The 26,896-nt window shown below is 48.0% G+C and overlaps 1 protein-coding gene across 17 annotated transcripts in view; it reads left to right on the forward strand.

The window, feature by feature from the left end:
• Positions 1-1,568: 1,568 nt before the first annotated feature.
• The window catches only part of SHOC1 (shortage in chiasmata 1), a 262,135-nt gene continuing 236,807 nt past the window's right edge, over positions 1,569-26,896 (forward strand). For 9 of the 17 annotated variants that reach the window (XM_056518635.1, XM_056518660.1, XM_056518652.1 and 6 more), the window contains exons 1-2: positions 1,827-2,061; positions 4,500-4,614. The gene's annotated coding sequence lies outside the window, so the exon portion shown is untranslated. Of the gene's footprint in view, positions 1,788-1,826; positions 2,062-4,499; positions 4,615-26,896 lie in introns of those variants that run through there. The other 8 variants (XM_056518649.1, XM_056518725.1, XM_056518691.1 and 5 more) reach the window with 4 other exon arrangements.

Consider the following 26,896-nt stretch of genomic DNA (forward strand, 5'->3'; position numbering starts at 1 on the left):
TGTTGTCTTGAAATACGACAGGGCTCCAAAGTGAGAGCGCCATGCGCATTTGAGGCCTAAATTAGGGTTTGCATAGGGGTGGACATAGGGGAATTCTACGCCAGTGATTCCCAAACAGGGTGCCTCCAGCTGTTGTAAAACTCCCAGCATGCCTGGACAGTCAGTGGCTATCTGGCAATACTGGGAGTAGTTGTATTGCAACAGCTGGAGGTTCCGTTCTGGAAACAGTGGCGTACCAGACGTTTTTCATTTTTATTGGGGAGGGGGGCTGTGTAGGGGTATGTGTATATGTAGTGTTTTTTACTTTTTATTTTATTTTGTGTTAGTGTAGTGTAGTGTTTTTAGGGTACAGTCGCATGGGCAGGGGTTCACAGTAGTTTCTCGCTGGCAGCTTGAGCTGCAGCAGAAAATTTGCCGCAGCTCAAACTTGCAGCCGGATACTTACTGTAATCCTCCGCCCATGTGAGTGTACCCTGTACGTTCACATTGGGGGGGGGGGGGGAACATCCAGCTGTTGCAAAACTACAACTCCCAGCATGGACGGTCTATCAGTGCATGCTGGGAGTTGTAGTTTTGCAACAGCTGGAGGCTCCGTTTTGGAAACAGTGACGTACCAGACGTTTTTCATTTTTATTGGGGAGGGGAGGGGGGCTGTGTAGGGGTATGTGTATATGTAGTGTTTTTTACTTTTTATTTTATTTTGTGTTAGTGTAGTGTTTTTAGGGTACAGTCGCACGGGCGGTGGTTCACAGTAGTTTCTCGCTGGCAGTTTGAGCAGCGGCAGAAAATTTGCTGCAGCTCAAACTTGCAGCCGGATACTTACTGTAATCCTCCGCCTATGTGAGTGTACCCTGTACGTTCACATTGGGGGGGGGGGAACATCCAGCTGTTGCAAAACTACAACTCCCAGCATGTACGGTCTATCAGTGCATGCTGGGAGTTGTAGTTATGCAACCACCAGATGCACCGCACCCGCTCACGTCCTCCGGAAGAGGGGCGGAGCGGGTTGCAGGAGTGACACCCGCAGCAGGCGCCCTGATTGGTCGGCCAGTAATCCTGCCGACGAATCAGGGCGATCGTGAGGTGGCACCAGTGCCACCTCACTCCTGCAGGCTCTGGCTGTTCAGGGCCGTCTCTGACGGCCCCGATCAGCCAGTAATTCCGGGTCATCGGGTCACTGGAGACCCGATTGACCCGGAATCCGCCGCAGATCGCTGGACTGAATTGTCCAGCGATCTGCGGCAATCGCCGACATGGGGGGACATAATGACCCCCCTGGGCGATATGCCGGGATGCCTGCTGAACGATTTCAGCAGGCATCCGGCCCCGGCTCACCTCCGGCTAGTGGTGGGAGCCGGAAATGCTCAGGGCGTATCCATACGCCGTCGGTCCTTAAGGACTTGGAAACGGGGGCGTATGGATACGCCCTATGTCCTTAAGGGGTTAAACCCAGTTAGCCATTTTTCCTTCCTGGTGTCATGTGACTCCTTAATGTTACAAGGGCTAAGGTGTGAATAGGCAGCAGGTGTCTTTGGCTTTCTGGGCATGCTTGGAGTTGTAGTTTTGCAACAGCTGGAGAAACACTGGTTGGAAAACACTAGTTAATTACATTGTCTGTAATCCTATGGACCGTAGCTGTCAGGACTGAAGGTTAAGTCTGTGGTCCTTGTATAAAGCCTGGTAGTCAGAAAGTGTCAGTGTTGCTCACGGCAACCAAAAATGAAAACTAGAATCTGTTTGGTTGCCATAGACAACACTGACATAGCTTTTGAAATCTCAATACAAAGGTAAGCTGACTGCATCCCCATATACAGTATACATAACCCAACAACGCAGGCCACAAGTATATAAACTATAGCCAATAGACTAACCAAACACATGACAGATATAATTGTTCTATGGCTTATGGAAACTGAAAGGAGGAATGTGATTGGTTGCTAGGGGCGGCTGCTCCACTTCATATCTACACTGCACTGTTATACACCAGGCCCACAGTGTTCTGTGACACACATCTCTGTAGAGGGCACAGCCATTCCAGAAAGTTCTGTGCAGGGTCTTGAGGTAATATTTAAGCACAACATTCTGGTTAACCCTTTAGTTTTCCTAAAGCTTTTCTGTTCTTTTTTACGTAATGTATTTTTATAATGGTTTTATTTTGTCATTCTACAGTTATCATAATCCTTGTCAGTAATGGTCAGTCTGACAAACTGTCTTATAAATGCCAAATTAGGGTACATTCAGACAGGCAAAAAACATGCCTGTGTGAAGTGTGCCCCACCCCTTCCTCTCAGCCATGGGCAGCGCGGGGGGAGCCAGCCCTGAGGATCCCATTGACATCAATGGGAACTTCAGCTTTGAACCCTGTTAAAAAGAAGTGATATTGTGCTGTTTTGGATGCATAAATCAGCATATTTTTTGCGACAAAATCAATGTATTTTATGGACACACAAGCGTACCCTAAGGGTAGGGTCACGCGTAGTATATACGCAGCCTATTTAACACTACACAAAAAACGCTGCACAGCGGAAAATACGCTGCATAATCTTCTATGAGCAGACACACAGGGCTACCCAGTATCAGCCCTGTGTGTGCAGTGTGGAGATGGGCCCAGCGTCTGACATGACTGTGACACACTGGCCCAGCCTCCAAACCTTACTGCGCACACAGGTTTCTGCCAGGTCACTCTGTGTGTATGCTCATAGAAGAATATGCAGTGTATTTCCTGCTATGCAACAGATATTGTGCATACACTACGTGTGACCCTACTTGTGACCCTACCCTTATAGGACATCTGTAGCCCAAATACACTTATCCCTTATACACAAGATAGGGGATAAGTGATTGCAGTGGTCCGTCCGCTGGGACCTCCCCGCAATCTCCGAACAGGGAACCGGCTTTGCTGCGCTGTGTTCCGGCTAATGCATGTAGCGTCGACCTCACTGAGGTCGACGGTACGCCCCCTCCACGCCCCCTCCCCATACATCTCTATGGGAGAGGCTGGGAGGCACAAACTCTGCATCCCCGCCTCTCCCATAGAACTACATAGAGGAGGCGAGTCAGCAGTGGCGACATGCTGCGGATGGCACGCCTCCTGCATGGGAGAGCCGTGGCAGAGCCGTGGCCCCGTGCAGGAGATCGTGGGGGCCCAGGGTTTGGACCCCCCGCAATCAAACACTTATACTCTATCCTGTGGATAGGGGATAAGTGTATTTAGGCTGCAGATGTCCTTTAAATGAATATATATTAGGTAGTTAGATAGGAGATAGATAGACAGAAATGAAATAAATAGATAGGAGATATATAAGAGACAGGCAGACAGATAGATAGATAGATAGATAGATAGGAGATAGATATGTGGTAGCGGGTTGTGATGAGGGCAGATGTTGTTACCCTAGGGGCAGATGGCATTAACCCCTTGTATTCGTGACACCAGGGTGGGGTTTAGTCAAAACCACCCGAAGGTATACCGCTGGATCCTGGGCTAGGCAAGGTGGCAATAATGACTCCGACGCCAAGTTACAGACAATAGTAGTTTTACTGCGGTAGACAGTTGGTAAAATATATGCAGTTCAGCCAGGGCCCAAGGAGGTGATGCAGAGACCTTAAGGGCTTGCTGGGACTTGTAGTAGGACTGGACAATTGAATGCAGACCACGCTGACTTGACAGATGACAGGGACTGACTTGTCTTGACTCATAAAGCTGTGACTTTAGCTTACTTGACTTGATGGTGGCTGCAGGACTTGACTTTGAGGCCTCCAACACTCTGGACACACACATTAGGCACGACTGCGCTGGACCTCAGCAGAGACTTGTAATGAAAAGAGGGAGAGCTAGCTCCACCCAGGGCTTATATGGGGGAGACTAGAAGGGAGCCCATAGGTCACTCTTGGGATCACCTGGTCACTGGTACCTCCTGGGTAACAATCACATAACATAACTCTTAAAGATACAACACATTTTATAATACAATGCACTGCAGAACATATGTACATGGGGGAAACAGGTGCAAAGGGCCCTGAGAACACTGAAGGAGGCTGTCTGACAGGGTAGCAAGGGTAGGGGGCAACATCTCCCATACTGGGCCACCACAGATAGATAGATAGATAGATAGATAGATAGATAGGAGATAGATAAGAGACAGGCAGACAGACAGATAAATAGATAGGAAATGTAATAGATAGGAGATAAATAGCAAGGATGTGAAAGATGAATGAATGAATGGATAGATAGATTCGTAGATAGATAACAAGGAGATAAATAGATAGATACTTAGAAAAGAATCCAGCAGCACTGCAATAGAAGTAAAAAAATGTGTGCAATTTATTCACCCATGTCTAACGAAGGTTCTACTGCCCTTTGCAGTCTCTCTCAAGCATACAAATGGTGATACAAAGCATGACTATAATACATGTGACATCATCAAGCTTGAGTACATTATAATGTGATAATCATATAAAAAAAAGCATACATATACAAGTTAGTTCATGCTCCCCTGCAGATATGTGTAGTATCCGCTCAGATCCTCGCCCCTGGCTCCCCTGCTTGGACTGGAGGGTTGCATGCCCTTCCGAATGAACAGCAATATAGAAAAGTATCCAGCACCAGGAAGGCAGGTAAAATTCCTCTTTTATTGTAGCATCAATAAAAATAGGATACACAGGAACGTAGTAGCCTACGCGTTTCGGGCTGTGGCACCCTTAGTCATGGCTCCCCTGCAGGGTTCCCATTGGTGCAGAGGGCTTTTTGAGGATGCAGTAGCCATTTTACAAACTGGATCCTAAGGCGCTGTGTCTAGCTAAATGAGAAGGCAATTGGGGTGAAAAGTATAGGTCCCATTGTCCCCATAAGATGCTCTCTGGGTTAACAACAGCATCGGCCATGTGAGTAGATAACGCGCAGCATGAATGCTACTTGGAACCCTGCAAGCTCCGCAATTCACAAGATTTTTCACCCTGATTGCCTTCTCATTTAGTCAGACACATCACCTTAGGATCCAGTTTCCAAAATGGCTACTGCATTTTTAGGTAACCTTCTGCATCGACACAAACCCTGCAGGGGAGCGGTCTGCATAGCAACCACCATGCTTAACTATGACCAAACCATGACAACTACTGGACCTTGAAAAATGGTGTTCCCGAAATGTGTTGGTCTATTGTTTTTATTGTTCCCCCCTTATGGATTTTTATGGATAAAGCTATGTGTTTTAACCTATATCCTGCTTCAGAGTGCTGAGATTCTTCACCTTGTTTAAGGTTATTTGGGCATGGCAACTACTGTCTTTTACTGCCCTCATCTTTCACCTACACTACCCAAAAGCTTCTCCGTCACTATTGCATTCTGCCTGGGTTTAAGCATATTACACACATTAGATAGCTGTTGACCCACACTCATTCAGACAACTATCTGTTCTGACTCCTAAATAAACATACTCACTCAGATCAACATGACCCATGAAAAAGCTGCATAATGAAGCAGTAATGCTCATTGGGCTTTTTCACAGCTTTAGTACATGGCTATTGTTCTGTATTGTCTTTTATAATTCTTCAGTTTTTCCTGTTTTTGATTGTTCTCACTAATTTTACTGTTTTCTGACCATTTAACGGTCTTAACCCCTTCCCGACCTATGACATACCTGTATGTCATGGGTGGCAAGGTGTTCCCGACCCATGACATACAGGTACGTCATGGACATTACTGCCGCTACTCGCGGCATCCCGCAGCGCCCGGAAAGATGGTGGCTATCACTGCCAGCCATCTTACCGTGCGACCACGGGGGGTTTCATCCCCCCCCCCCCCCCCCCCCCCCAGCGATCGCTGCTATCAGCTGGTCAAATCTGACTAGCTGATAGCAGCGTTTCGCTATCAGAATACTTAGCAGCGCGGTGTGTGAGTCCGGATCACGGGGATCGGGACATACACTGCTCTGCTAAGTGTCCCTGACCCGTCCCCCGGCGTCACTTACCCGTCGGAGCGGTGTCCCGGCGTCCTCCGTGCGGTCCCGGCTGCGCTGCGTCCCGGAGGTGAGTTTCCGGCAGCAGTGCAGCATCTTCATTGGCAGCAGTGAGATCGCCGTAAAGCGATCTCACTGCTGCCTCTGAGAGTTTCAAAACTGCAACTCCCAGCATGCCCAGACAGCCTTTGGCTTTCTGGGCATGCTGGGAGTTGTAGTTTTGCAACATCTGGAGGTCCACAGTTTGGAGACCACTGTATAATGGTCTCCAATCTGTGCTCTTCCAGATGTTGCAAAACTACAAATCTCAGCATGCTCAGTCTGTCCAGGCATGCTGGGAGTTGTAGTTCTCTAACATCTGGAAGAGCACAGATTGGAGACCATTATACAGTGGTCTCCAAACTGTGGACCTCCAGATGTTGCAAAACTACAACTCCCAGCATGCCCAGACTGCCCAAGCATGCTGGAAGTTGTAGTTCGGCAACATCTGATCCTTCAAATATTGCCGAACTACAACTTCCAGCATGCCTTGGCAGTCTGGGCATGCTGGGAGTTGTAGTTTTGCAACAACTGGAGGCACACTAGTTGGGAAACATTGTCCGTTTCCTACCTCAGTGCCTCCAGCTGTTGCAATTGTTGCAAAACTATAACTCCCAGCATGCACTGACAGACCATGCATGCTGGGAGTTGTAGTTTTGCAACAGCTGGAGGCACACTGGTTTGGAAACACTAAGTTTGGTTGCAAATCACTTGAAAGTTTATTACTTAACTTAGTGTTTCCAAACCAGTGTTCCTCCAGCTGTTGCAAAACTACAACTCCCAGCATGCACGGACAGCCAAAGGGCATGCTCGGAGTTTGCAACAGCTGGATGTTTGCCCCCTCCCCCCAATGTGAATGTACAGGGTACACTCACATGGGCAGAGGTTTACAGTGAGTGCTGCAAGTTTGAGATGGCGCAAATTTTGCGCTGCAGCTCAAACTTCCAGCGGCAAACTTGCTGTGAACCTCTGCCCATGTTGCTGTACCCTAAAAACACTACACTACACTGACACTAACCTAAAATAAAAAACACTACATATACACATACCCCTACACAGCCCCCCCCCCCTCCCCCCCAAAAAATGAAAAACGTCTGGTACGCTACTGTTTCCAAAACGGAGCCTCCAGCTGTTGCAAAATAATAACTCCCAGTATTGCCGGACAGCCATTGACTGTCCAGGCATGCTGGGAGTTTTGCAACAGCTGGAGGCACCCTGTTTGGGAATCACTGGCGTAGAATACCCCTATGTCCACCCCTATGCAAATCCCTAATTCAGGCCTCAAATGCGCATGGCGCTCTCTCACTTTGGAGCCCTGTCGTATTTCAGGGCAACAGTTTTGGGACACATATGGGGTATCGCCGTACTCGGGAGAAATTGCCTTCCAAATTTTGGGGGGCTTTTTCTTCTTTTACCCCTTATGAAAAGGTGAAGTTGGGGTCTACACCAGCATGTTAGTGTAAAAAAATAAATTTTTTACACTGACATGCTGGTGTTGCCCTATACTTTTCATTTTCAAAAGAGGTAAAAGGGAAAAAAGACCCTCTAAATTTGTAATGCAATTTCTCCTGAGTACGGAGATACCCCATATGTGGGCGCAAAGTGCTCTGGGGGCGCACAACAAGGCCCAGAAGGGAGAGTGCACCATGTACATTTGAGGCGATTTGCACAGGGGTGGCTGATTGTTACAGCAGTTCTGACAAACGCAAAACAATAAATATCCACATGTGACCCCATTTTGGAAACTACACCCCTCACGGAATGTAATAAGGGGTGCAGTGAGCATTTACACCCCACTGGTGTATGACAGATTTTTGGAACAGTGGTCTGTGAAAATGAAAAATAAAATTTTTGATTTGCACAGTCCACTGTTTCAAATATCTGTCAAACGCCAGTGGGGTGTAAATGCTCACTGCACCCCTTATTAAATTCCATGAGGGGTATAGTTTCCAAAATGGGGTCACATGTGGGGGGGTCCACTGTTCTGGCACCATAGGGGCTTCCTAAATGGGACATGCCCCCCAAAAACCCTTTCAGAAAAACTCACTCTCCAAAATCCCATTGTCGCTCCTTCCCTTCTGAGCCCTCTACTGCGCCCGCCGAACACTTTACATACGCATATGAGGTATTTCCTTACTCAAGAGAAATTGGGTTACCAATTTTAGGGTGATTTCTCTCCTTTTATCCCTTGTAAAAATTCAAAAAATGGGTCTACAAGAAAATGCGAGTGTAAAAAATGAAGATTTAGAATTTTCTCCTTCACTTTGCTGCTATTCCTGTGAAACACCTAAAGGGTTAAAACACTTACAGAATGTCATTTTGAATACTTTGGGGGGTGCAGTTTTTATAATGGGGTCATTTATGGGGTATTTCTAATATGAAGATCCTTAAAATCCACTTCCAACCTGAACTGGGCCCTGAAAAATTACGATTTTGAAAATCTTGAGAAAAATTGGAAAATTGCTGCGGAACTTTGAAGCCCTCTGGTGTCTTTCAAAAGTAAAAACTTGTCAATTTTTTTATGCAAACACAAAGTAGACATATTGTATATGTGAATCAATATGTAATTTATTTGGAATATCCATTTTCCTTTCAAGCAGAGACTTTCAAAGTTAGAAAAATGCTAAATTTTCAAAATTTTCATGACATTTTTAGATTTTTTACCAAGAAAGGATGCAAATATCAGTGAAATTTTACCGATAACATAAAGTAGAATATGTCACGAAAAAACAATCTCGGAATCAGAATGATAAGTGAAAGCATTCCAAAGTTATTAATGTTTAAAGTGACAGTGGTCAGATTTTCAAAAAATGCCCACGTCATGAAAGTGAAAATGGGCTGGGTCATGAAGGGGTTAAAAAGGTTCCAGCGAGTATTTCCTTTCCTTGTCCCTCAGTGGTTTAATTCTATTTTGGTCTTGTCCCATCGCTATAACTTTCTTTCTGCTTAGAGGAAGCAGGCTGAGATTGTAGGGCAGGTATTTTGTTGCCACATATGGGTGAAATCATGCCTGCATGTGGTAGCCAGTGACTCTACAACATTACAGCAATGTTGGTAAAATCGTGCAGCTGTTGGTTACTCAATCCTTGATTCCCAGAACCAGCTAGATTTCTCTAGAACATACCTGCAGCCACACATTATATCAGACTTAGCCTCAGTTTCCACTTGTTTTTTTTTCCGGCAGTTTTTGGAAAACTGCCACTGCAGTTTTTGAGCCAAAGCCAGAAGTGTATCCATAAGGGAGGAGAAGTGTAAGTCCTTGCTTTATATGTCCTATTCCTTTTGAATACATTTCTGGCTTCGGCTCAAAAACTGCAGTGGTAGTATTCCAAAAACTGCCAGAAAAAAAGTGGAAACTTAACCTTAAACATACAGTTTAATTCTTATCACAAAAACATTAAAACAAAACCATCACTAATGTGCACATTCAACAAATTACAGTGGCACATGTGAACTGCAGTGGTGCTTACCTGCTAACATAGATGCAGTTCACATTTAACCCCTTCATGACCCGGCCCATTTTCACCTTCATGACCTGGGCATTTTTTGAAAATCTGACCACTGTCACTTTAAACATTAATAACTCTGGGATGCTTTTACTTATCATTCTGATTCCGAGACAGTTTTTTCCTGACATATTCTCCTTTTGCTATTGGTAACATTTCACTGATATTTGCATCCTTTCTTGGTAAAAAATCTAAAAATGTCATGAAAATTTTGAAAATTTAGCATTTTTCTAACTTTGAAAGTCTCTGCTTGAAAGGAAAATGGATATTCCAAATAAATTACATATTGATTCACATATACAATATGTCTACTTTGTGTTTGCATAAAAAAATTGACAAGTTTTTACTTTTGAAAGACACCAGAGGGCTTCAAAGTTCCGCAGCAATTTTCCAATTTTTCTCAAGATTTTCAAAATCGTAATTTTTCAGGGCCCAGTTCAGGTTGGAAGTGGATTTTAAGGGTCTTCATATTAGAAATACCCCATAAATGACCCCATTATAAAAACTGCACCCCCCAAAGTATTCAAAATGACATTCAGTAAGTGTTTTAACCCTTTAGGTGTTTCACAGGAATAGCAGCAAAGTGAAGGAGAGAATTCTAAATCTTCATTTTTTACACTCGCATTTTCTTGTAGACCCAATTTTTGAATTTTTACAAGGGGTAAAAGGAGAGAAATCACCCTAAAATTTGTAACCCAATTTCTCTCGAGTAAGGAAATACCTCATATGCGTATGTAAAGTGTTCGGCGGGCGCAGTAGAGGGCTCAGAAGGGAAGGAGCGACAATGGGATTTTGGAGAGTGAGTTTTTCTGAAAGGGTTTTTGGGGGGCATGTCCCATTTAGGAAGCCCCTATGGTGCCAGAAGAGTGGACCCCCCCCCCACATGTGACCCCATTTTGGAAACTATACCCCTCATGGAATTTAATAAGGGGTACAGTGAGCATTTACACCCCACTGGCGTTTGACAGATATTTGAAACAGTGGACTGTGCAAATCAAAAATTTTATTTTTCATTTTCACAGACCACTGTTCCAAAAATCTGTCATACACCAGTGGGGTGTAAATGCTCACTGCACCCCTTATTACATTCCGTGAGGGGTGTAGTTTCCAAAATTGGGTCACATATGGATATTTATTGTTTTGCGTTTGTCAGAACTGTAACAATCAGCCACCCCTGTGCAAATCGCCTCAAATGTACATGGTGCACTCTCCCTTCTGAGCCTTGTTGTGCGCCCCCAGAGCCCTTTGCGCCCACATATGGGGTATCTCCGTACTCAGGAGAAATTGCATTACAAATTTAGAGGGTCTTTTTTCCCTTTTACCTCTTGTGAAAATGAAAAGTATAGGGCAACACCAGCATGTCAGTGTAGACTCCAACTTCACCTTTTCATAAGGAATTAAAGAAGAAAAAGCCCCCCAAAATTTGTAAGGCAATTTCTCCCGAGTACGGCGATACCCCATATGTGTCCCAAAACTGTTGTCCTGAAATACGACAGGGCTCCAAAGTGAGAGAGCGCCATGCACATTTGAGGCCTGAATTAGGGATTTGCATAGGGGTGGACATAGGGGTATTCTATGCCAATGATTCCCAAACAGGGTGCCTCCAGCTGTTTCAAAACTCCCAGCATGCCTGGACAGTCAATGGCTGTCCGGCAATACTGGGAGTTATTATTTTGCAACAGCTGGAGGCTCCGTTTTGGAAACAGTAGCGTATCAGACGTTTTTCATTTTTTTGGGGAGGGGGGGCTGTGTAGGGATATGTGTATATGTAGTGTTTTTTACTTTTTATTTTAGGTTAGTGTTAGTGTAGTGTAGTGTTTTTAGGGTACAGTCACATGGGCGGAGGTTCACAGCAAGTTTGCCGCTGGAAGTTTGAGCTGCAGCGCAAAATTTGCGCCATCTCAAACTTGCAGCACTCACTGTAAACCTCCGCCCATGTGAGTGTACCCTGTACATTCACATTGGGGGGGGAGGGGGCAAACATCCAGCTGTTGCAAACTCCGAGCATGCCCTTTGGCTGTCCGTGCATGCTGGGAGTTGTAGTTTTGCAACAGCTGGAGGAACACTGGTTTGGAAACACTAAGTTAAGTAATAAACTTTCAAGTGTTTTGCAACCAAACTTAGTGTTTCCAAACCAGTGTGCCTTCAGCTGTTGCAAAACTACAACTCCCAGCATGCATGGTCTGTCAGTGCATGCTGGGAGTTATAGTTTTGCAACAATTGTCCCAGGTGTAGGCACTGAGGTAGGAAACGGACAATGTTTCCCAACTAGTGTGCCTCCAGTTGTTGCAAAACTACAACTCCCAGCATGCCCAGACTGCCCAGGCATGCTGGAAGTTGTAGTTCGGCAATATCTGAAGGATCAGATGTTGCTGAACTACAACTTCCAGCATGCTTGGGCAGTCTGGGCATGCTGGGAGTTGTAGTTTTGCAACATCTGGAGATCCACAGTTTGGAGACCACTGTATAATGGTCTCCAATCTGTGCTCTTCCAGATGTTAGAGAACTACAACTCCCAGCATGCCTGGACAGACTGAGCATGCTGAGATTTGTAGTTTTGCAACATCTGGAAGAGCACAGATTGGAGACCATTATACAGTGGTCTCCAAACTGTGGGCCTCCAGATGTTGCAAAACTACAACTCCCAGCATGCCCAGAAAGCCAAAGGCTGTCTGGGCATGCTGGGAGTTGCAGTTTTGAAACTCTCAGAGGCAGCAGTGAGATTGCTTTACGGCGATCTCACTGCTGCCAATGAAGATGCCGCCCTGCTGCTGCAAACTCACCTCCGGGACGCAGCGCCGCCGGGACCGCCTGGAGGACGCCGCTCGCGCCGGGACCGCTCGGGAGACCGCTCGGACGGGTAAGTGACGACGGGTCAGGGACACTTAGCAGAGCGGTGTGTGTCCCGATCCCCGTGATCGGGACTCACACACCGCGCTGCTAAGTATTTTCATAGCGAAACGCTGCTATCAGCTAGTCAGATTTGACCAGCTGATAGCAGCGATCGCTGGGGGGGGGGGGGGGGGGGGATGAAACCCCCCGTGGTCGCATGGTAAGATGGCTGGCTATCAGTGATAGCCACCATCTTTCCGGGCGCTGCGGGATGCCGCGAGTAGCGGCAGTAATGTTCATGACGTACCTGTATGTCATGCGTCGGGAACACCTTGCCACCCATGACGTACAGGTATGTCATAGGTCAGGAAGGGGTTAAAGGGGTACTCCACTGGGAAAAAAAATATTTTAAATCAACTGGTACCAAAAAGTTCAACAGATTTGTAAATTACTTCTATTAAAAAATCTTAACCTTCTAGTATTCATCAGCTGCTGTATGTTCCAGAGGAAGTTATTTTCTTTTTTAATTTCCTTTCTGTCTGACCACAGTGCTCTCTAGGAACTGTCCAGAGTAGGAGCAAATCCCCATAGCAAATCTATCCTACTCTGGACAGTTCCTAAAATGGACAGAGATGTCAGCAGAGAGCACTGTGGTCAAACAGAAAGGAAATTCCAAAAGAAAAGAACTTTCTCTGGAACATACAGCAGCTGATAAGTACAAGAAGGGTTAAGATTTTCTAATAGAAGTCATTTACAAATCTGTTTAACTTTCTGGCACTGTTTGATTTCAAAATATTTTTTTTCCAGGGGAGTACCCCTTTAATCCATATGTGAAAAAACACATCAGGGGCACTCACCCTCATGTAAATGCCCCTTTATTTTATATTCCACAATGATACCTTGGTCCTGGAGGACACACCACCTTTACTTTGGGTAAACCTTTCAATATTGAAACCTTTTTCTGGGGTACCACATTTCTCTTCTTTTAACAATGCCATTAAGCATTACCATGTCAAAAGTTCTGCAAGAATAAAGCACACATTTTGCCCCAAACAAAAACCCTTAAACACACCTCCATCATGGAGTCCAACCTTCTAATGGTTGTATGTGCTCTGGTGACATACATTACACCACATTTTACCCCACAATGGAATTTTTACTACTTCTATCCTCTAATCATATTACTCCCAGGATGTGGCTGGTTAACAATCAGGCTCTTTACATGCGTACAGGAGCCTCCTGCTGTAACTTTCTAGTCTACCTCTACATTGGGAAAATTAGACCTCCATGCCCAATCCTGGCTATAATGCAATGTGGCTGAGAACCTTAAAGAGACAAAGGGGGTGCACAGCCCATTCACATGCATGTTCCTGGGCACACCATAAGGCTAGCTTTACATCCCCATTAGAGATGAGCGAATCGAAGCTGAAATACCCAAATTCGTTACAAATTTCATGAAAAATTTGATTTGCAACAAATGTGAATATCGCTGCCATTCTATCGCGCAACTTGCTTCATTAAACTCCATTTACTGCGGTCCAGACTCCAGGGCATCTAAAATGGTGGATCCACATGTCAGCACATGGGGCAAGGAATGCTGGGAAGGCGGGAAGGCAAGGCAGGAAGGCAGGTAGGCGGGATGATCCTGAATCACATGCAACCAGTCACTCCTGTGATGTCACAGCCCTATCTATTCGGCAGCCATTTTCCGGCTCGTCATTTCATTCATTCATTACACTGCAGAGAGATAGGACCGACATTGCTGTGTGTGTGTTACAGAGAAAAGCTTATTTCAGCAGCGTTTCACCTCTTAGTCACCTCAGCCTTCTGTAGGACACAGAGCACAGCATTTTTGCATAGAAATTAATTCGTACTGCAGCGATTAACCCCTCAGTCACTGTGAACAGCATTGTATTGCAGAGAGCTGTGTGTTGCCACATCTGCAGAAACGTTTTCACAGGAGGGAGAAATATTTTTTTAGGGCAAATCTGTGTCTTTGTTCCACAACAACTGGTCTGCTAGTTATACTAGTCTGTAGACGGTATAATCCATACCCAGCAGTCCATTCCTAAAAGTATTTGAGAGTCTTTTTGCAATTTTGGGTTTAGTACACAGTAACTGTGAGCTTCAACATTGTTGTGTACTGCTGGTGCTGTGGGCATTTTTTTTTTTTTTTAGCGTACTGTAGCGCATTTTTCTGCCCTCATAAGTGCATACCACATACCTACATCTAAGTGGTGTACTATTTTGTACCTGTTAATCTGTCAACAGCCTACATACTGTGAAAGAACAGACAAAAGTAATCATCGGCTGGTGTTTTACTCAAACAGTAGTGCATTTTTCACCGGCTGGTGTTTTTACTCAGATATTTTTTAAGTGTACTGTAGCGCATTTTTCTGCCCTCATAAGTGCATATCACATACGTACATCTAAGTAATGTACTGTTTTGTACCTGTTAATCTGTCAATGGCCTAGATACTGTGAAAGTCCAGGCAAAAGTACTCACCGGCTGGTGTTGTACTCAGATACTTTTTTAAGTGTACCGTAGCGCATTTTTCTGCCCTCATAAGTGCATAACACATACGTACATCTAAGTAATGTACTATTTTAAACCTGTTAATCTGTCAAGGGCCTAGATACTGTGAAAGGACAGCCAAAAGTAATCACCGGCTGGTGTTTTACTCAGATACATCTAGGTAGTGTACTATTTTGTACCTGTTAATCTGTCAAGGGCCTAGATGCTGTGAAAGTGCAGGCAAAAGTACTCACCGGCTGGTGTTTTTACTCAGATACTTCTTTAAGTGTACTGTAGCGCATTTTTCTGCCCTCATAAGTGCATACCACATATGTACATCTAAGTAGTGTACTATTTTGTACCTGTTAATCTTTCAAGGGCCTAGATACTTTGAAAGACAGTCAAAAGTACGCACCTGCTGCTCTTCTAGACAAATACTGTTTTAAGCATAGTGAAGCGGATTGTACTCCCCTCATATACGCACTAAGTATATCGGGTGGGGAAGTGCCAGGATGTGCACAGAGGAGTGGCAGAGGCCTAAATTCATCAGGCATAGGTCGCAGCAGACTAGGGGCGACTGGCAGCAGGAGTCGTAGGGAGAGGCCTGAGCTCCCGTTATCAGCTAGCGGTCGTGTCTCGACCAGAAATCCATCTGCCGTCATCGATTGGTTAACACGGTCATCCACTTCATCACAAGTGACATCTGATACCCCCAGTCAACAGTCAGTGGGTTCCTCAGACACAACCCTCAGTTGGCTTGGCCCGGGAGTGGTCCCAGTCCTCCCATTACCTCTGTCCTATGCTGTTCCCTCCCCTAAAGAAGTATCTTATGCTGTGGGTTCAGCTCCACTATTCAGTGAGGACGATCTAATAGAGGACAGTCAGCAGCTACTGCCCAGCCAAGAAGTGGAGGAGACATCTGCCGCTTCCCCCACTAGGCGGGCAAGTAGTGATGAGGAGAGTGACGTGGGAGGCGGTGTTGCCAGTATTCTGGAGCCAAACGTGCCCGGGGGAGACCACCTGCTTCGCGGCAGCCTACATTTCCGGGAGGTAGTGGAACAGGGCTTCCTGGAGACGGCAGCAGTAGCTGTCAATTAGTGCTGACTGTTGGTGGGAAAATCAGCTACTCAGCAGTGTGGCAGTTTTTCATCAAGCATCCGGAGGAGGTTCACATAGCCACATGCAAAATATGTCGGCAGAAGGTGAAGCGTGGCCAGGGTCCCAATGTTAGCACCATGGCCCTGCGTCAACATATGCTTCGCCACCATAAAGCGGCCTGGGAGAACTGTGGCTCCGATGTAGTGGTCCAGCCTACTGCAACACTCAGTGGCATGCCGCTCCCTCTTCCAGCCAGTCAAGGTGCCACCACCTCAGCCGAAGGGAGCTGTGTGTCCTACCCTCCTTCTGTCGCTCCAGATGTTCCTACTCCTCCTACTTTTAGTTAGCCATTCCGCCAACAATCTATCGGCGAAGCCATGTCCAAGAGACAACAGTATGCGCCCACTCATCCAATGGCGCAGAAGTGGAATGTGCTCCTATCTAAGTTGCTGGTGCTGCAGTCCCTCCCTTTTCAAGTGGTGGACTCTGCACATTTCAGAGAACTGATGGCTTGTGCTGAGCCGAGGTGGAGAGTCCCAAGTCGTCATTTCTTTGTAAAGAAGGCAGTACCAGCCCTGCACAATTTTGTGGAAGAGAAGGTGGGCCAGTCCTTGAGCCTGTCTGTGTTTACCAAAGTGCATGGCAGCACCGACATCTGGAGCTGTAACTATGGTCAGGACCTTTACATCTCAGTGGGTGAATGTGGTTCCTGCACAGCTACCAACTTGGACAGGTCACGCTGCTTCCTCCTTCATGCTCGTAGGCCATTGGTCCTGTGACAGTGTTCGACTCCACCTCCTCATCATCCACCGTGTCCTCAGCCATCACTGCCCAGACAAGTCTCAGTGGCCCTTCAGCATACCGTATGTACAGGGCACGGCGGTGTCGCGCTGTTCTTCATATGGTTTGCCTTGGTGAAAAGAGTCACACAGGGGAGGAACTGCTAAAAGTCATTCGTAAAGAAATCAGAGCATGGCTTACTCCACGAAAACTGGAAATGGGAACCATGGTTACTGACAATGGGAAGAACATCTTGCATGCGCTACAACTGGGAAGGCTGAGCCATGTGCTCTGCAGGGCACACATGTTCAATCTGGTTGTGAAGCAGTTTCTGAAGTGTTCCCCCATTTGTAAGACATGCTAACAATGTGAAGGAAACTTTGCATGCACTTCAGACACTCATACACTGCAAAGCACCCCCTCCTTGAGCTGCAGCGTCAGAACGGTATCCCCCAACATAGTCTGATTTGTGACATTGCCACACGTTGGAATTCCACCCTCCATATGTTGGACCGACTGTACAAACAGAGAAAAGCCGTCACCGATTTCTTGATGATCCAAGCAAATAGGGACTCTCCCATGTGTAACTTCAATGTGAACCAGTGGCAGCTCATACGTGACACCTGCCATTTGCTCAGACCCTTTGAGGAAGCCACATTATTAGTAAGTCGCCAGGATTACGGGAGGAACAATGTCATTCCACTTCTTCATTTCTTCGTGTTGGAAATGATGGCTGGTCAGGGCACTGGAGACGTGGCGCCTACATCTCACGGCCACATGAGCCCTGTGGGGGCTGAACTGGAGGGGGAGGGGAGGGGCACAGTGGAGCACAGTTTAGGTTTTGCCAAATGAGCGTTTTTTCTAGTAATCTGACAGGAGAGGAGGAGCAGGAGCAGCCAGAGGAGCTAAAGGGTTATGAGGAAGGCGAGACATAGGACCCAGACACTTTGTGGCAGTATGCAGTGGAGATGGAGTCTGGAATTCCCTCCGAGTCACTTGCACAAATGGCACAATGCATGCTCACTTGCTTGCGTAGAGACAGCCGAATTGTCACCATTCGGCAGTGGGATGACTTCTGGATCTCCACCTTATTGGACCCTCGCTACCGCCACAAAATAGTGACCTTTTTACACCTTCTGAGAGGGAGGACAAAGTGACCTACTACAGAGGCATCTTATGTAGTCAGTTGGCCGATGCCTAACGGCACCATCGTCCATCCTCTCGCAGGTCTGAATCGGGGGGGGGGGGAGGGGGTGGTCGGCCTGCGCTCACCTTCCACTGCCATGGCTGCTGGGGAGGGGTGGCAAGAGCAGTACCAGCTCCATCAGCAGTAGCCTGAGTCTACAGTCGCTGATGAGTAGCTTTCTTCACCTGCATAGTAAAGCAACTCATCAACAGCAGGTAGACCTGGAGCAGGACCTGAACCAGTAGGTGGTGGCATACCTTGACATGCCCATACCAACACACCTTGAAGATCTGCTGAACCTCTGGGCAGCCAAACTTGAACTAGCAGAGTTTGCCATGGAAAAGCTGTCCTGCCCGGCCAATAGTGTGCCATCAGAGCGGGTGTTTAATGCAGCGGGGGCCATAGTCACCCCAAGGAGAACTCATCTGTCCACGAAAAATGTGGAGATACTGACCTTTGTGAAGATGAATCAGGCATGGATCAGCCAAGATTTCCACCACCAATGCCTGATGCATGAGAGTAGATTGACCATGGTGCCACACCAACACTTCACAAATATGGATAGTGCCAAACAGATTTAAGACGCTGCTCCCCAGTTACAAACATGCCTCCGCATCAGACTTTTTTTCACCCACCTTCGTCACCGGGTACTGGTATTACCACCCACCACACCACTCTATCACCGGGTCACTTTCAGGACTCCTGATGCTGCTGCCACCTCCAGGCTGTGCCATTCAGCCACTATATGGTCTCTTCATGCTTCACCACCTCTAGGCTGTGCCACTCATCTACTTTATGTTATCCTCATGCTTCAGCCAACTTCAGGCTGTGCCATTCAGACAATATATGGTCTCCTCATGATTCAGCCACCTCCAGGCTGTGTCATTCAGCCACTCTATGGTCTCTTCTTGCTGCCACAAACTCCAGGCTGTGCCAATCAGCCACTATATGGTCTCTTTTTGCTGCCCCAAACTCCAGGCTGTGCCAATCAGCCACTATATGGTCTCCTCATGCTTCAGCCAACTCCAGGCTGTGCCATTCAGCCACTATATGGTCTCTTCTCATGCTTCAGCCAACTCCAGGTTGTTCAATTAAGCCACTATATGGTCTCCTCGTGCTTCAACCACCTCCAGGCTGTGCCATTCAGCCACTATATGGTCTCTTCATGCAGCCACAAACTTCAGGTTGGGCCATTCAGCCACTATATGCTCTTCATGCTGCCACAAACTCCAGGCTGTGCCATTCAGCCGCTATATGGTCTCTTCATGCTTCAGCCTCCTCCAGGCTGTGCCATTCAGACACTATATGGTCTCTTCTCATGCTTCAGACAACTCCAGGCTGTGCCATTCAGCCACTATATGGTCTCCTCATGCAGCTACAAACTCCAGGCTGTGCCATTCAGCCACTATATGCTCTCCTCATGCTTCAGCCACCTCCAGGCTGTGCCATTCAGCCACTATATGGTCTCTTCATGCTGCCACAAACTCCAGGATGTGCCATTCAGCCACTATATCGTCTCCTCATACTTCAGCCACCTCCAAGCTGTGCCATTCAGCCACTATATGGTCTCTTCATGCTGCCACAAACTCCGGGCTGTGCCATTAAGCAACTATATGAACTCTTCATGCTTCAGCCACCTCCAGGCTGTGCAATTCAGCCACTATATGGTCTCCTCATGATTCAGCCACCTCCAGGCTGTGTCATTCAGCCACTCTATGGTCACCTAATGCTTCAGCCAACTCAAGGCTGTGCCATTCAGCCACTATATGGTCTCTTCTTGCTGCCACAAACTCCAGGCTGTGCCAATCAGCCACTATATGGTCTCTTTTTGCTGCCCCAAACTCCAGGCTGTGCCAATCAGCCACTATATGGTCTCCTCATGCTTCAGCCAACTCCAGGCTGTGCCATTCAGTCACTATATGGTCTCTTCTAATGCTTCAGCCAACTCCAGGCTGTTCAATTAAGCCACTATATGGTCTCCTCGTGCTTCAGCCACCTCCAGGCTGTGCCATTCAGCCACTATATGGTCTTTTCATGCAGCCACACACTTCAGGTTGGGCCATTCAGCCACTATATGCTCTTCATGCTGCCACAAACTCCAGGCTGTGCCATTCAGCCGCTATATGGTCTCTTCATGCTTCAGCCTCCTCCAGGCTGTGCCATTCAGACACTATATGGTCTCTTCTCATGCTTCAGACAACTCCAGGCTGTGCCATTCAGCCACTATATGGTCTCCTCATGCAGCTACAAACTCCAGGCTGTGCCATTCAGCCACGATATGCTCTCCTCATGCTTCAGCTACCTCCAGGCTGTGCCATTCAGCCACTATATGGTCTCTTCATGCTGCCACAAACTCCAGGATGTGCCGTTCAGCCACTATATCGTCTCCTCATGCTTCAGCCACCTCCAAGCTGTGCCATTCAGCCACTATATGGTCTCTTCATGCTGCCACAAACTCCGGGCTGTGCCATTAAGCCACTATATGATCTCTCCATGCTGCAGCCACCTCCAGGCTGTGCAATTCAGCCACTTAATTGTCTCCTCATGCTTCAGCCACCTCCAGACTGTGCAATTCAGCCACTTTATGGTCTCTTCATGCTTCAGCCACCTCCAGGCTGTGCAATTCAGCCACTATATGGTCTCCTCAAGCTTCCGCCACATCCAGACTGTGCAATTCAGCCACTTTATGGTCTCTTCATGCTTCAGCCTCCTCCAGGCTGTGTCATTCAGCCACTATATGGTTTCCTGATGATTCAGCCACCTCCAGGCTGTGTAATTCAGCCACTATATGGTCTCCTCATGCTTCAGCCACCTCCAGGCAGTGCCATTCAGACAGTATATGGTCTCCTAATGCTTCATCCAACTCCAGGCTGTGCCATTCAAACACTATATGGTCTCCTCATGCTTCAGCCACCTCCAGGCTGTGCCATTCAGACACTATATGGTCTCCTCATAGTTCAGCTACCTCCATGCTGTGCCATTCAGACACTATATGGTCTTTACATGCTGCAGCCAACTCCCAGCTGTGCCATTCAGCCACTATATGGTCTCCTCATGCTTGAGCCACCTTCAGGCTGTGCCATTCAGACACTATATGGTCTCCCCATGCTGCCACAAACTCCAGGCAGTCATTCAGCCACTATATGGTCTCCTCATACTGATGCCACCTCCAGGCTCTGTCATTGTGCTGCCATGTGACATGTGACTCCTTGTTTGATTTGGTCCTTTGTATCCACACGCCGGGGCCCGGGACACTAATACATGGGAGTTAAAATTTCAATTTCAAAATCCTTAATTTCAATTTCAAAATCTGGTAGCATTAGCTAACATAAATCTTCAATTTAAATTTCAAAAGTCATCTTTTAATCTTAGGGATTGTGAAGCCCTAGTGTCTACTCATGCTGTGGCCAGCTCCAGTCTGTGTCATTCAGCAACTATATTGTCTCCTCATGTTGCCAACACCTCCACGCTGTGTCATTCAGCATCATTTGGTCTCCTCATGCTTCAGCCACATCCATGCTGTTTCATTCAGCCACTATATGGTCTCTTCATGTTGCCAACACCTCCACGCTGTGTCTTTCAGCCACCATATGGTCTCCTCATGCTGCCAACACCTCCACGCTGTGTCATTTAGCCACTATATGGTCTCCTCATACTGATGCCACCTCCAGGCTCTGTCATTGTGCCGCTCTGCGGCAGTGATTCTAATAACGATGCCTGTAATCTGCATGTCATACTAAATAACAGTATTATTTCACTACTCCAGCACACACCATATGCGTGTTAGAACAAAGCAAAGTGTTCTACACCCCTATTGCGGCTCTCTGTAGGCCAGAAGTAGACGTTTTTAATATAGATTCGCTGTAAAAAAAAATTCGACCCAAAATAATTTTTTTGCGGAAAATTGAGCAAATCGGCGTAATAGAATTTTTCTAAAGTTCACTCATTTCTCATCTGCATCAGAGGCCCAGTTCGGAGAATCCGTTCACATAACGGGACAAAAAACCCTGCAGGCAGTATTTTTTTCCATCCAGTTATGTTCCAGTAAATTGATGGACACAAGGTGAAAACCTGATGTAATCAATGGGGTCTGTCAGGCTCCATTTACATCCATTTTGCAGCGGTCGATTTGGCTCCATTTTATAAGTGCCAAACTGAATCTGCTATGGAGCCTCCGATGCAGATGTGGACCTAGCCTAATAAAGTGCAGTTTACTATGAAGCAAAACATTATACGTGTCTAACATTTTTTCTTCTCTCCAAGACACATTTACCTACATAAGAAAACACATTTTGTGCAATCAAACTCTTTCTCCTGTCATTGCATGTAGTAGCAGAACAGTACAGTACTGTACATAACATTCACATTTTAAGTTTATTTACCTACATAAGAAAACACATTTTGTGCCATCAAATGCTTTCTCCTGTCAGTGCATGTAGTAGCAGAACAGTACAGTACATAACATTCACATTTTAAGTTTACAGAGATGCTGTAATGCAAGCAAGTCAGAACTTGTAAACCACTAAATCAACACCTGTACATATCTTCAAATTTGTAAAACATAAAACTTGTCTGACACCATGCGAAGCAAAGATAATATCTGCGCACATTAGAAAATATATAGATACAAAGTGAAAAACTTGTTAAACATTTTCCAACATAGTTTAGTCACACTGGGGTAAGCATCTCTCAAACTTCAACTTGTTCATGGCTGTATTGAGTGAGCAGCTCACAGTGATTTCAAGGCTCACGGAGCATGGCCAGCACTGTGCCTCCTCCTCAGGTTTATGTACACTCTCTAACATGCTTGTGGACGGGCACAGCTAGGTAAAGCTTTCCAACACTCTGGGTTGTCAATGAGGAGCAAACAATATCAGTATTATCGGCGAGCAAACTGATCAGTATTATTATTATCTTCTGCTCTGCCACGGGGCTCCTGTGCAGGAGGCATGCCGGCCGCAGCGTGGTGTCGTGACCGACATGCCTCCTCCATGTATCTCTATGGGAGAGGCGGTGAGGCAGTGTTCGTGCCTCCCCATCTCTCCCATAGAACTGTATGGGGAGGGGGCATACTCTCTGAGGGCAACGCTATGCGCATTAGCCATTCACATAGAGCGGCAATGCGGGGCCCATTTGGGAAATCACGGGGGGTTCCTGTGTATAAGGGATAAGTTGTCCTTTGCTGCAGATGTCCTTTAAAAACACCCAAAAACATTGAGTGAGCAAGACGCTCACCAACCAGAGCACATCAATATACGATATAAATGAACATCCACAGTACAGAAAGGTAGAAGCCTATAACTGCTGTAAGGATAGGTCACTCAATATCCGGACACAAAACCTGGTACTAATACTAGTAAATCTTGTAGCTATGAAGCATATTGTAAAGTGCATGAAAACAACAGGTAAGTGGGTTACAAGACAATACCCAAAATATCAGCAAGATAGAACAAATAACACAAACTGAACATTGTGGAATGTGCAAAGTAAATAGGTGCTCTGATGATCCCACACGTTCCGTTGCTCAGTGTCAGGATCCGGACTAGCGGCTGATGAGGACACTGGAGGTGGATCCTCTGTGCCAGAGAGGCGATGACGCAGGTCGTAATGGGGAATCGGTTCTAAGCAGTTACTGGTGTTCACCAGAGCCTGCCGCAAAGCTGGATGGACTTGCTGCAGCGGTAATTACCAGATCGTGTTCCCCAGTAGCGATCTGACCTCTCTGACAGCTGAGACTGGCGCGGTACTCAAGGACTAGACAGAGGCGAGGTCAGACGTAGCAGAAGGTCAGGGCAGGCAGCGAGGTTCGTAGTCAGGGGCAACAGCAGAAGGTCTGGGTACACAGGCTAGGGAACACACTATAACGCTTTCTCAGGGCACAAGGCAACAAGATCCGGTAGGGACAGGAAGGGGAAGTGGGTTAATATAGTGTGGGGAAGTGATTGAACAGATTGGGCCAAGCACCAATTAGCGGTGCGCTGGCCCTTTAAATCATAGAAAGCCGGCGCGCGCGCGCCCTAGGGAGCGGGGCCGCGCGCACCGGGACGAGACAGACACCGGAGGAGGGTGAGTAGAACGGCGCGATCCGCGAGCGGACCTGAGCTGCCATGCGGATCGCATCCCCGCCAGCACGAACACAGCAGCGCTCACGGTCAGAGATAGAGACCGGAGCTGTTACGCCTAGCGCTCCGGGTCCCCGCTCCTCCCCGGAGCGCGTACGGCGTCTCTCTCTCCGCAGCGCCCCGGTCGGTCCCGCTGACCGGGAGCGCTGCACTGTCATGGCCGTCGGGGATGCGATTCGCACAGCGGGACGCGCCCGCTCGCGAATCGCATCCCAGGTCACTTACCCGTTCCCGTCCCCTGCTGTCATGTGCTGGCACGCGCGGCTCCGCTCTCTAGGGCGTGCGCGTGCCAGCTCCCTGAGACTTAAAGGGCCAGTGCACCAATGATTGGTGCCTGGCCCAATTAGCTTAATTGGCTTCCACCTGCTCCCTGGCTATATCTGATCTCCTCCCTTGCACTCCCTTGCCGGATCTTGTTGCCTTGTGCCAGTGAAAGCGTTTTGTGTGTCCAAAGCCTGTGTACCAGTACTTCTGCTATCCACCCTGACTACGAACCTTGCCGCCTGCCCCCGACCTTCTGCTACGTCCGACCTTGCTTCTGTCTACTCCCTTGTACCGCGCCTATCTTCAGCAGTCAGAGAGGTTGAGCCGTTGCTAGTGGATACGACCTGGTCACTACCGCCGCAGCAAGACCATCCCGCTTTGCGGCGGGCTCTGGTGAAAACCAGTAGTGACTTAGAACCGGTCCACTAGCACGGTCCTCGCCAATCCCTCTCTGGCACAGAGGATCCACCTCCTGCCAGCCGGCATCGTGACAGTAGATCCGGCCATGGATCCCGCTGAGGTCCCTCTGCCTTATATCTCTGATATCACCACGGTGGTCGCCCAGCAATCCCGACAGATCGCCCATCTAACCCACCAGCTGTCGGAAGTGTCCACCATGGTGCAGCAACTTCAGTCGCAACTTCTGCCTCTGCTACAGCAGCAACCATCTCCTCCGCCAGCTCCTGCACCCCTTCCGCAGCGACTGGCCACTCCTAGCCTCCGCCTGTCCTTGCCGGACAAATTTAATGGGGACTCTAAGTTTTGCCGTGGCTTTCTTTCGCAATGTTCCCTGCACTTGGAGATGATGTCGGACCAGTTTCCTACTGAAAGGTCTAAGGTGGCTTTCGTAGTCAGCCTTCTATCTGGAAAAGCCCTGTCATGGGCCACACCGCTCTGGGACCGCAATGACCCCGTCACTGCCTCTGTACACTCCTTCTTCTCGGAAATTCGAAGTGTCTTTGAGGAACCTGCCCGAGCCTCTTCTGCTGAGACTGCCCTGCTGAACCTGGTCCAGGGTAATTCTTCCGTTGGCGAGTACGCCATACAATTCCGTACTCTTGCTTCTGAACTATCCTGGAATAATGAGGCCCTCTGCGCGACCTTTAAAAAAGGCCTATCCAGCAACATTAAAGATGTTCTGGCCGCACGAGAAACTCCTGCTAACCTGCATGAACTCATTCATCTAGCCACTCGCATTGACATGCGTTTTTCTGAGAGGCATCAAGAGCTCCGCCAGGAAAAAGACTTAGATCTCTGGACACCTCTCCCACAGTCTCCATTGCAATCTGCGCCTAGGCCTCCCGCCGAGGAGGCCATGCAAGTGGATCGGTCTCGCCTGACCCTGGAAGAGAGGAATCGCCGTAAGGAAGAGAATCTTTGTCTGTACTGTGCCAGTACCGAACATTTTTTGGTGGATTGCCCTATCCGTCCTCCACGTCTGGGAAACGCACGCTCGCACCCAGCTCTCGTGGGTGTGGCGTCTCTTGATGCTAAGTCGGCTTCTCCACGTCTCACGGTGCCTGTACGGATTTCTACTTCAGCCAGCTCTTCCCTCTCAGCCGTGGCCTGCCTGGACTCTGGTGCCTCTGGGAATTTTATTCGGGAGTCCTTGGTGAATAAATTCCGCATCCCGGTGACCCGTCTCGTCAAGCCACTCCACATTTCCGCGGTCAACGGAGCCAGGTTGGATTGCACCGTGCGTTACCGCACGGAGCCCCTCCTAATGTGCATCGGAACTCATCACGAAAAAATTGAGTTTTTGGTCCTCTCCAATTGCACTTCCGAAATTCTCCTTGGACTACCCTGGCTTCAACACCATTCCCCAACCCTGGATTGGTCCACAGGGGAGATCAAGAGCTGGGGTACCTCTTGCTTCAAGGACTGCCTTAAACCGGTTCCCAGTACTCCCTGCCGTGACCCTGTGGTTCCCCCTGTATCCGGTCTCCCTAAGGTCTTTATGGACTCTGCCTGCCATAAGAAGTGCCTCTCCCCCCCTCCCAGTCCAGTCAGGCAAGCCTCGGTGCCTCCTCATGGCCCTCGTCCTGGTGTCACACTGCCCCGTGCCAGGCCTCGCCCTCTGCCCTCCCTCCCCATTCCCACTCCTGCTGTACTGCCTGCCGTTGAGGAATCCCTCCATCCTTTCCCGGTGTCCTCATCCCAGGGGAGGCAGTTACCGGACAAAGAGAAGGGGAGACCTAAGGGGGGGGGTACTGTTACGCCTAGCGCTCCGGGTCCCCGCTCCTCCCCGGAGCGCGTACGGCGTCTCTCTCTCCGCAGCGCCCCGGTCGGTCCCGCTGACCGGGAGCGCTGCACTGTCATGGCCGTCGGGGATGCGATTCGCACAGCGGGACGCGCCCGCTCGCGAATCGCATCCCAGGTCACTTACCCGTTCCCGTCCCCTGCTGTCATGTGCTGGCGCGCGCGGCTCCGCTCTCTAGGGCGTGCGCGCGCCAGCTCCCTGAGACTTAAAGGGCCAGTGCACCAATGATTGGTGCCTGGCCCAATTAGCTTAATTGGCTTCCACCTGCTCCCTGGCTATATCTGATCTCCTCCCTTGCACTCCCTTGCCGGATCTTGTTGCCTTGTGCCAGTGAAAGCATTTT

This window comes from Hyla sarda, chromosome 1 (genome assembly GCF_029499605.1).
Source record: "Hyla sarda isolate aHylSar1 chromosome 1, aHylSar1.hap1, whole genome shotgun sequence".
Classification (NCBI taxonomy): domain Eukaryota; kingdom Metazoa; phylum Chordata; class Amphibia; order Anura; family Hylidae; genus Hyla; species Hyla sarda.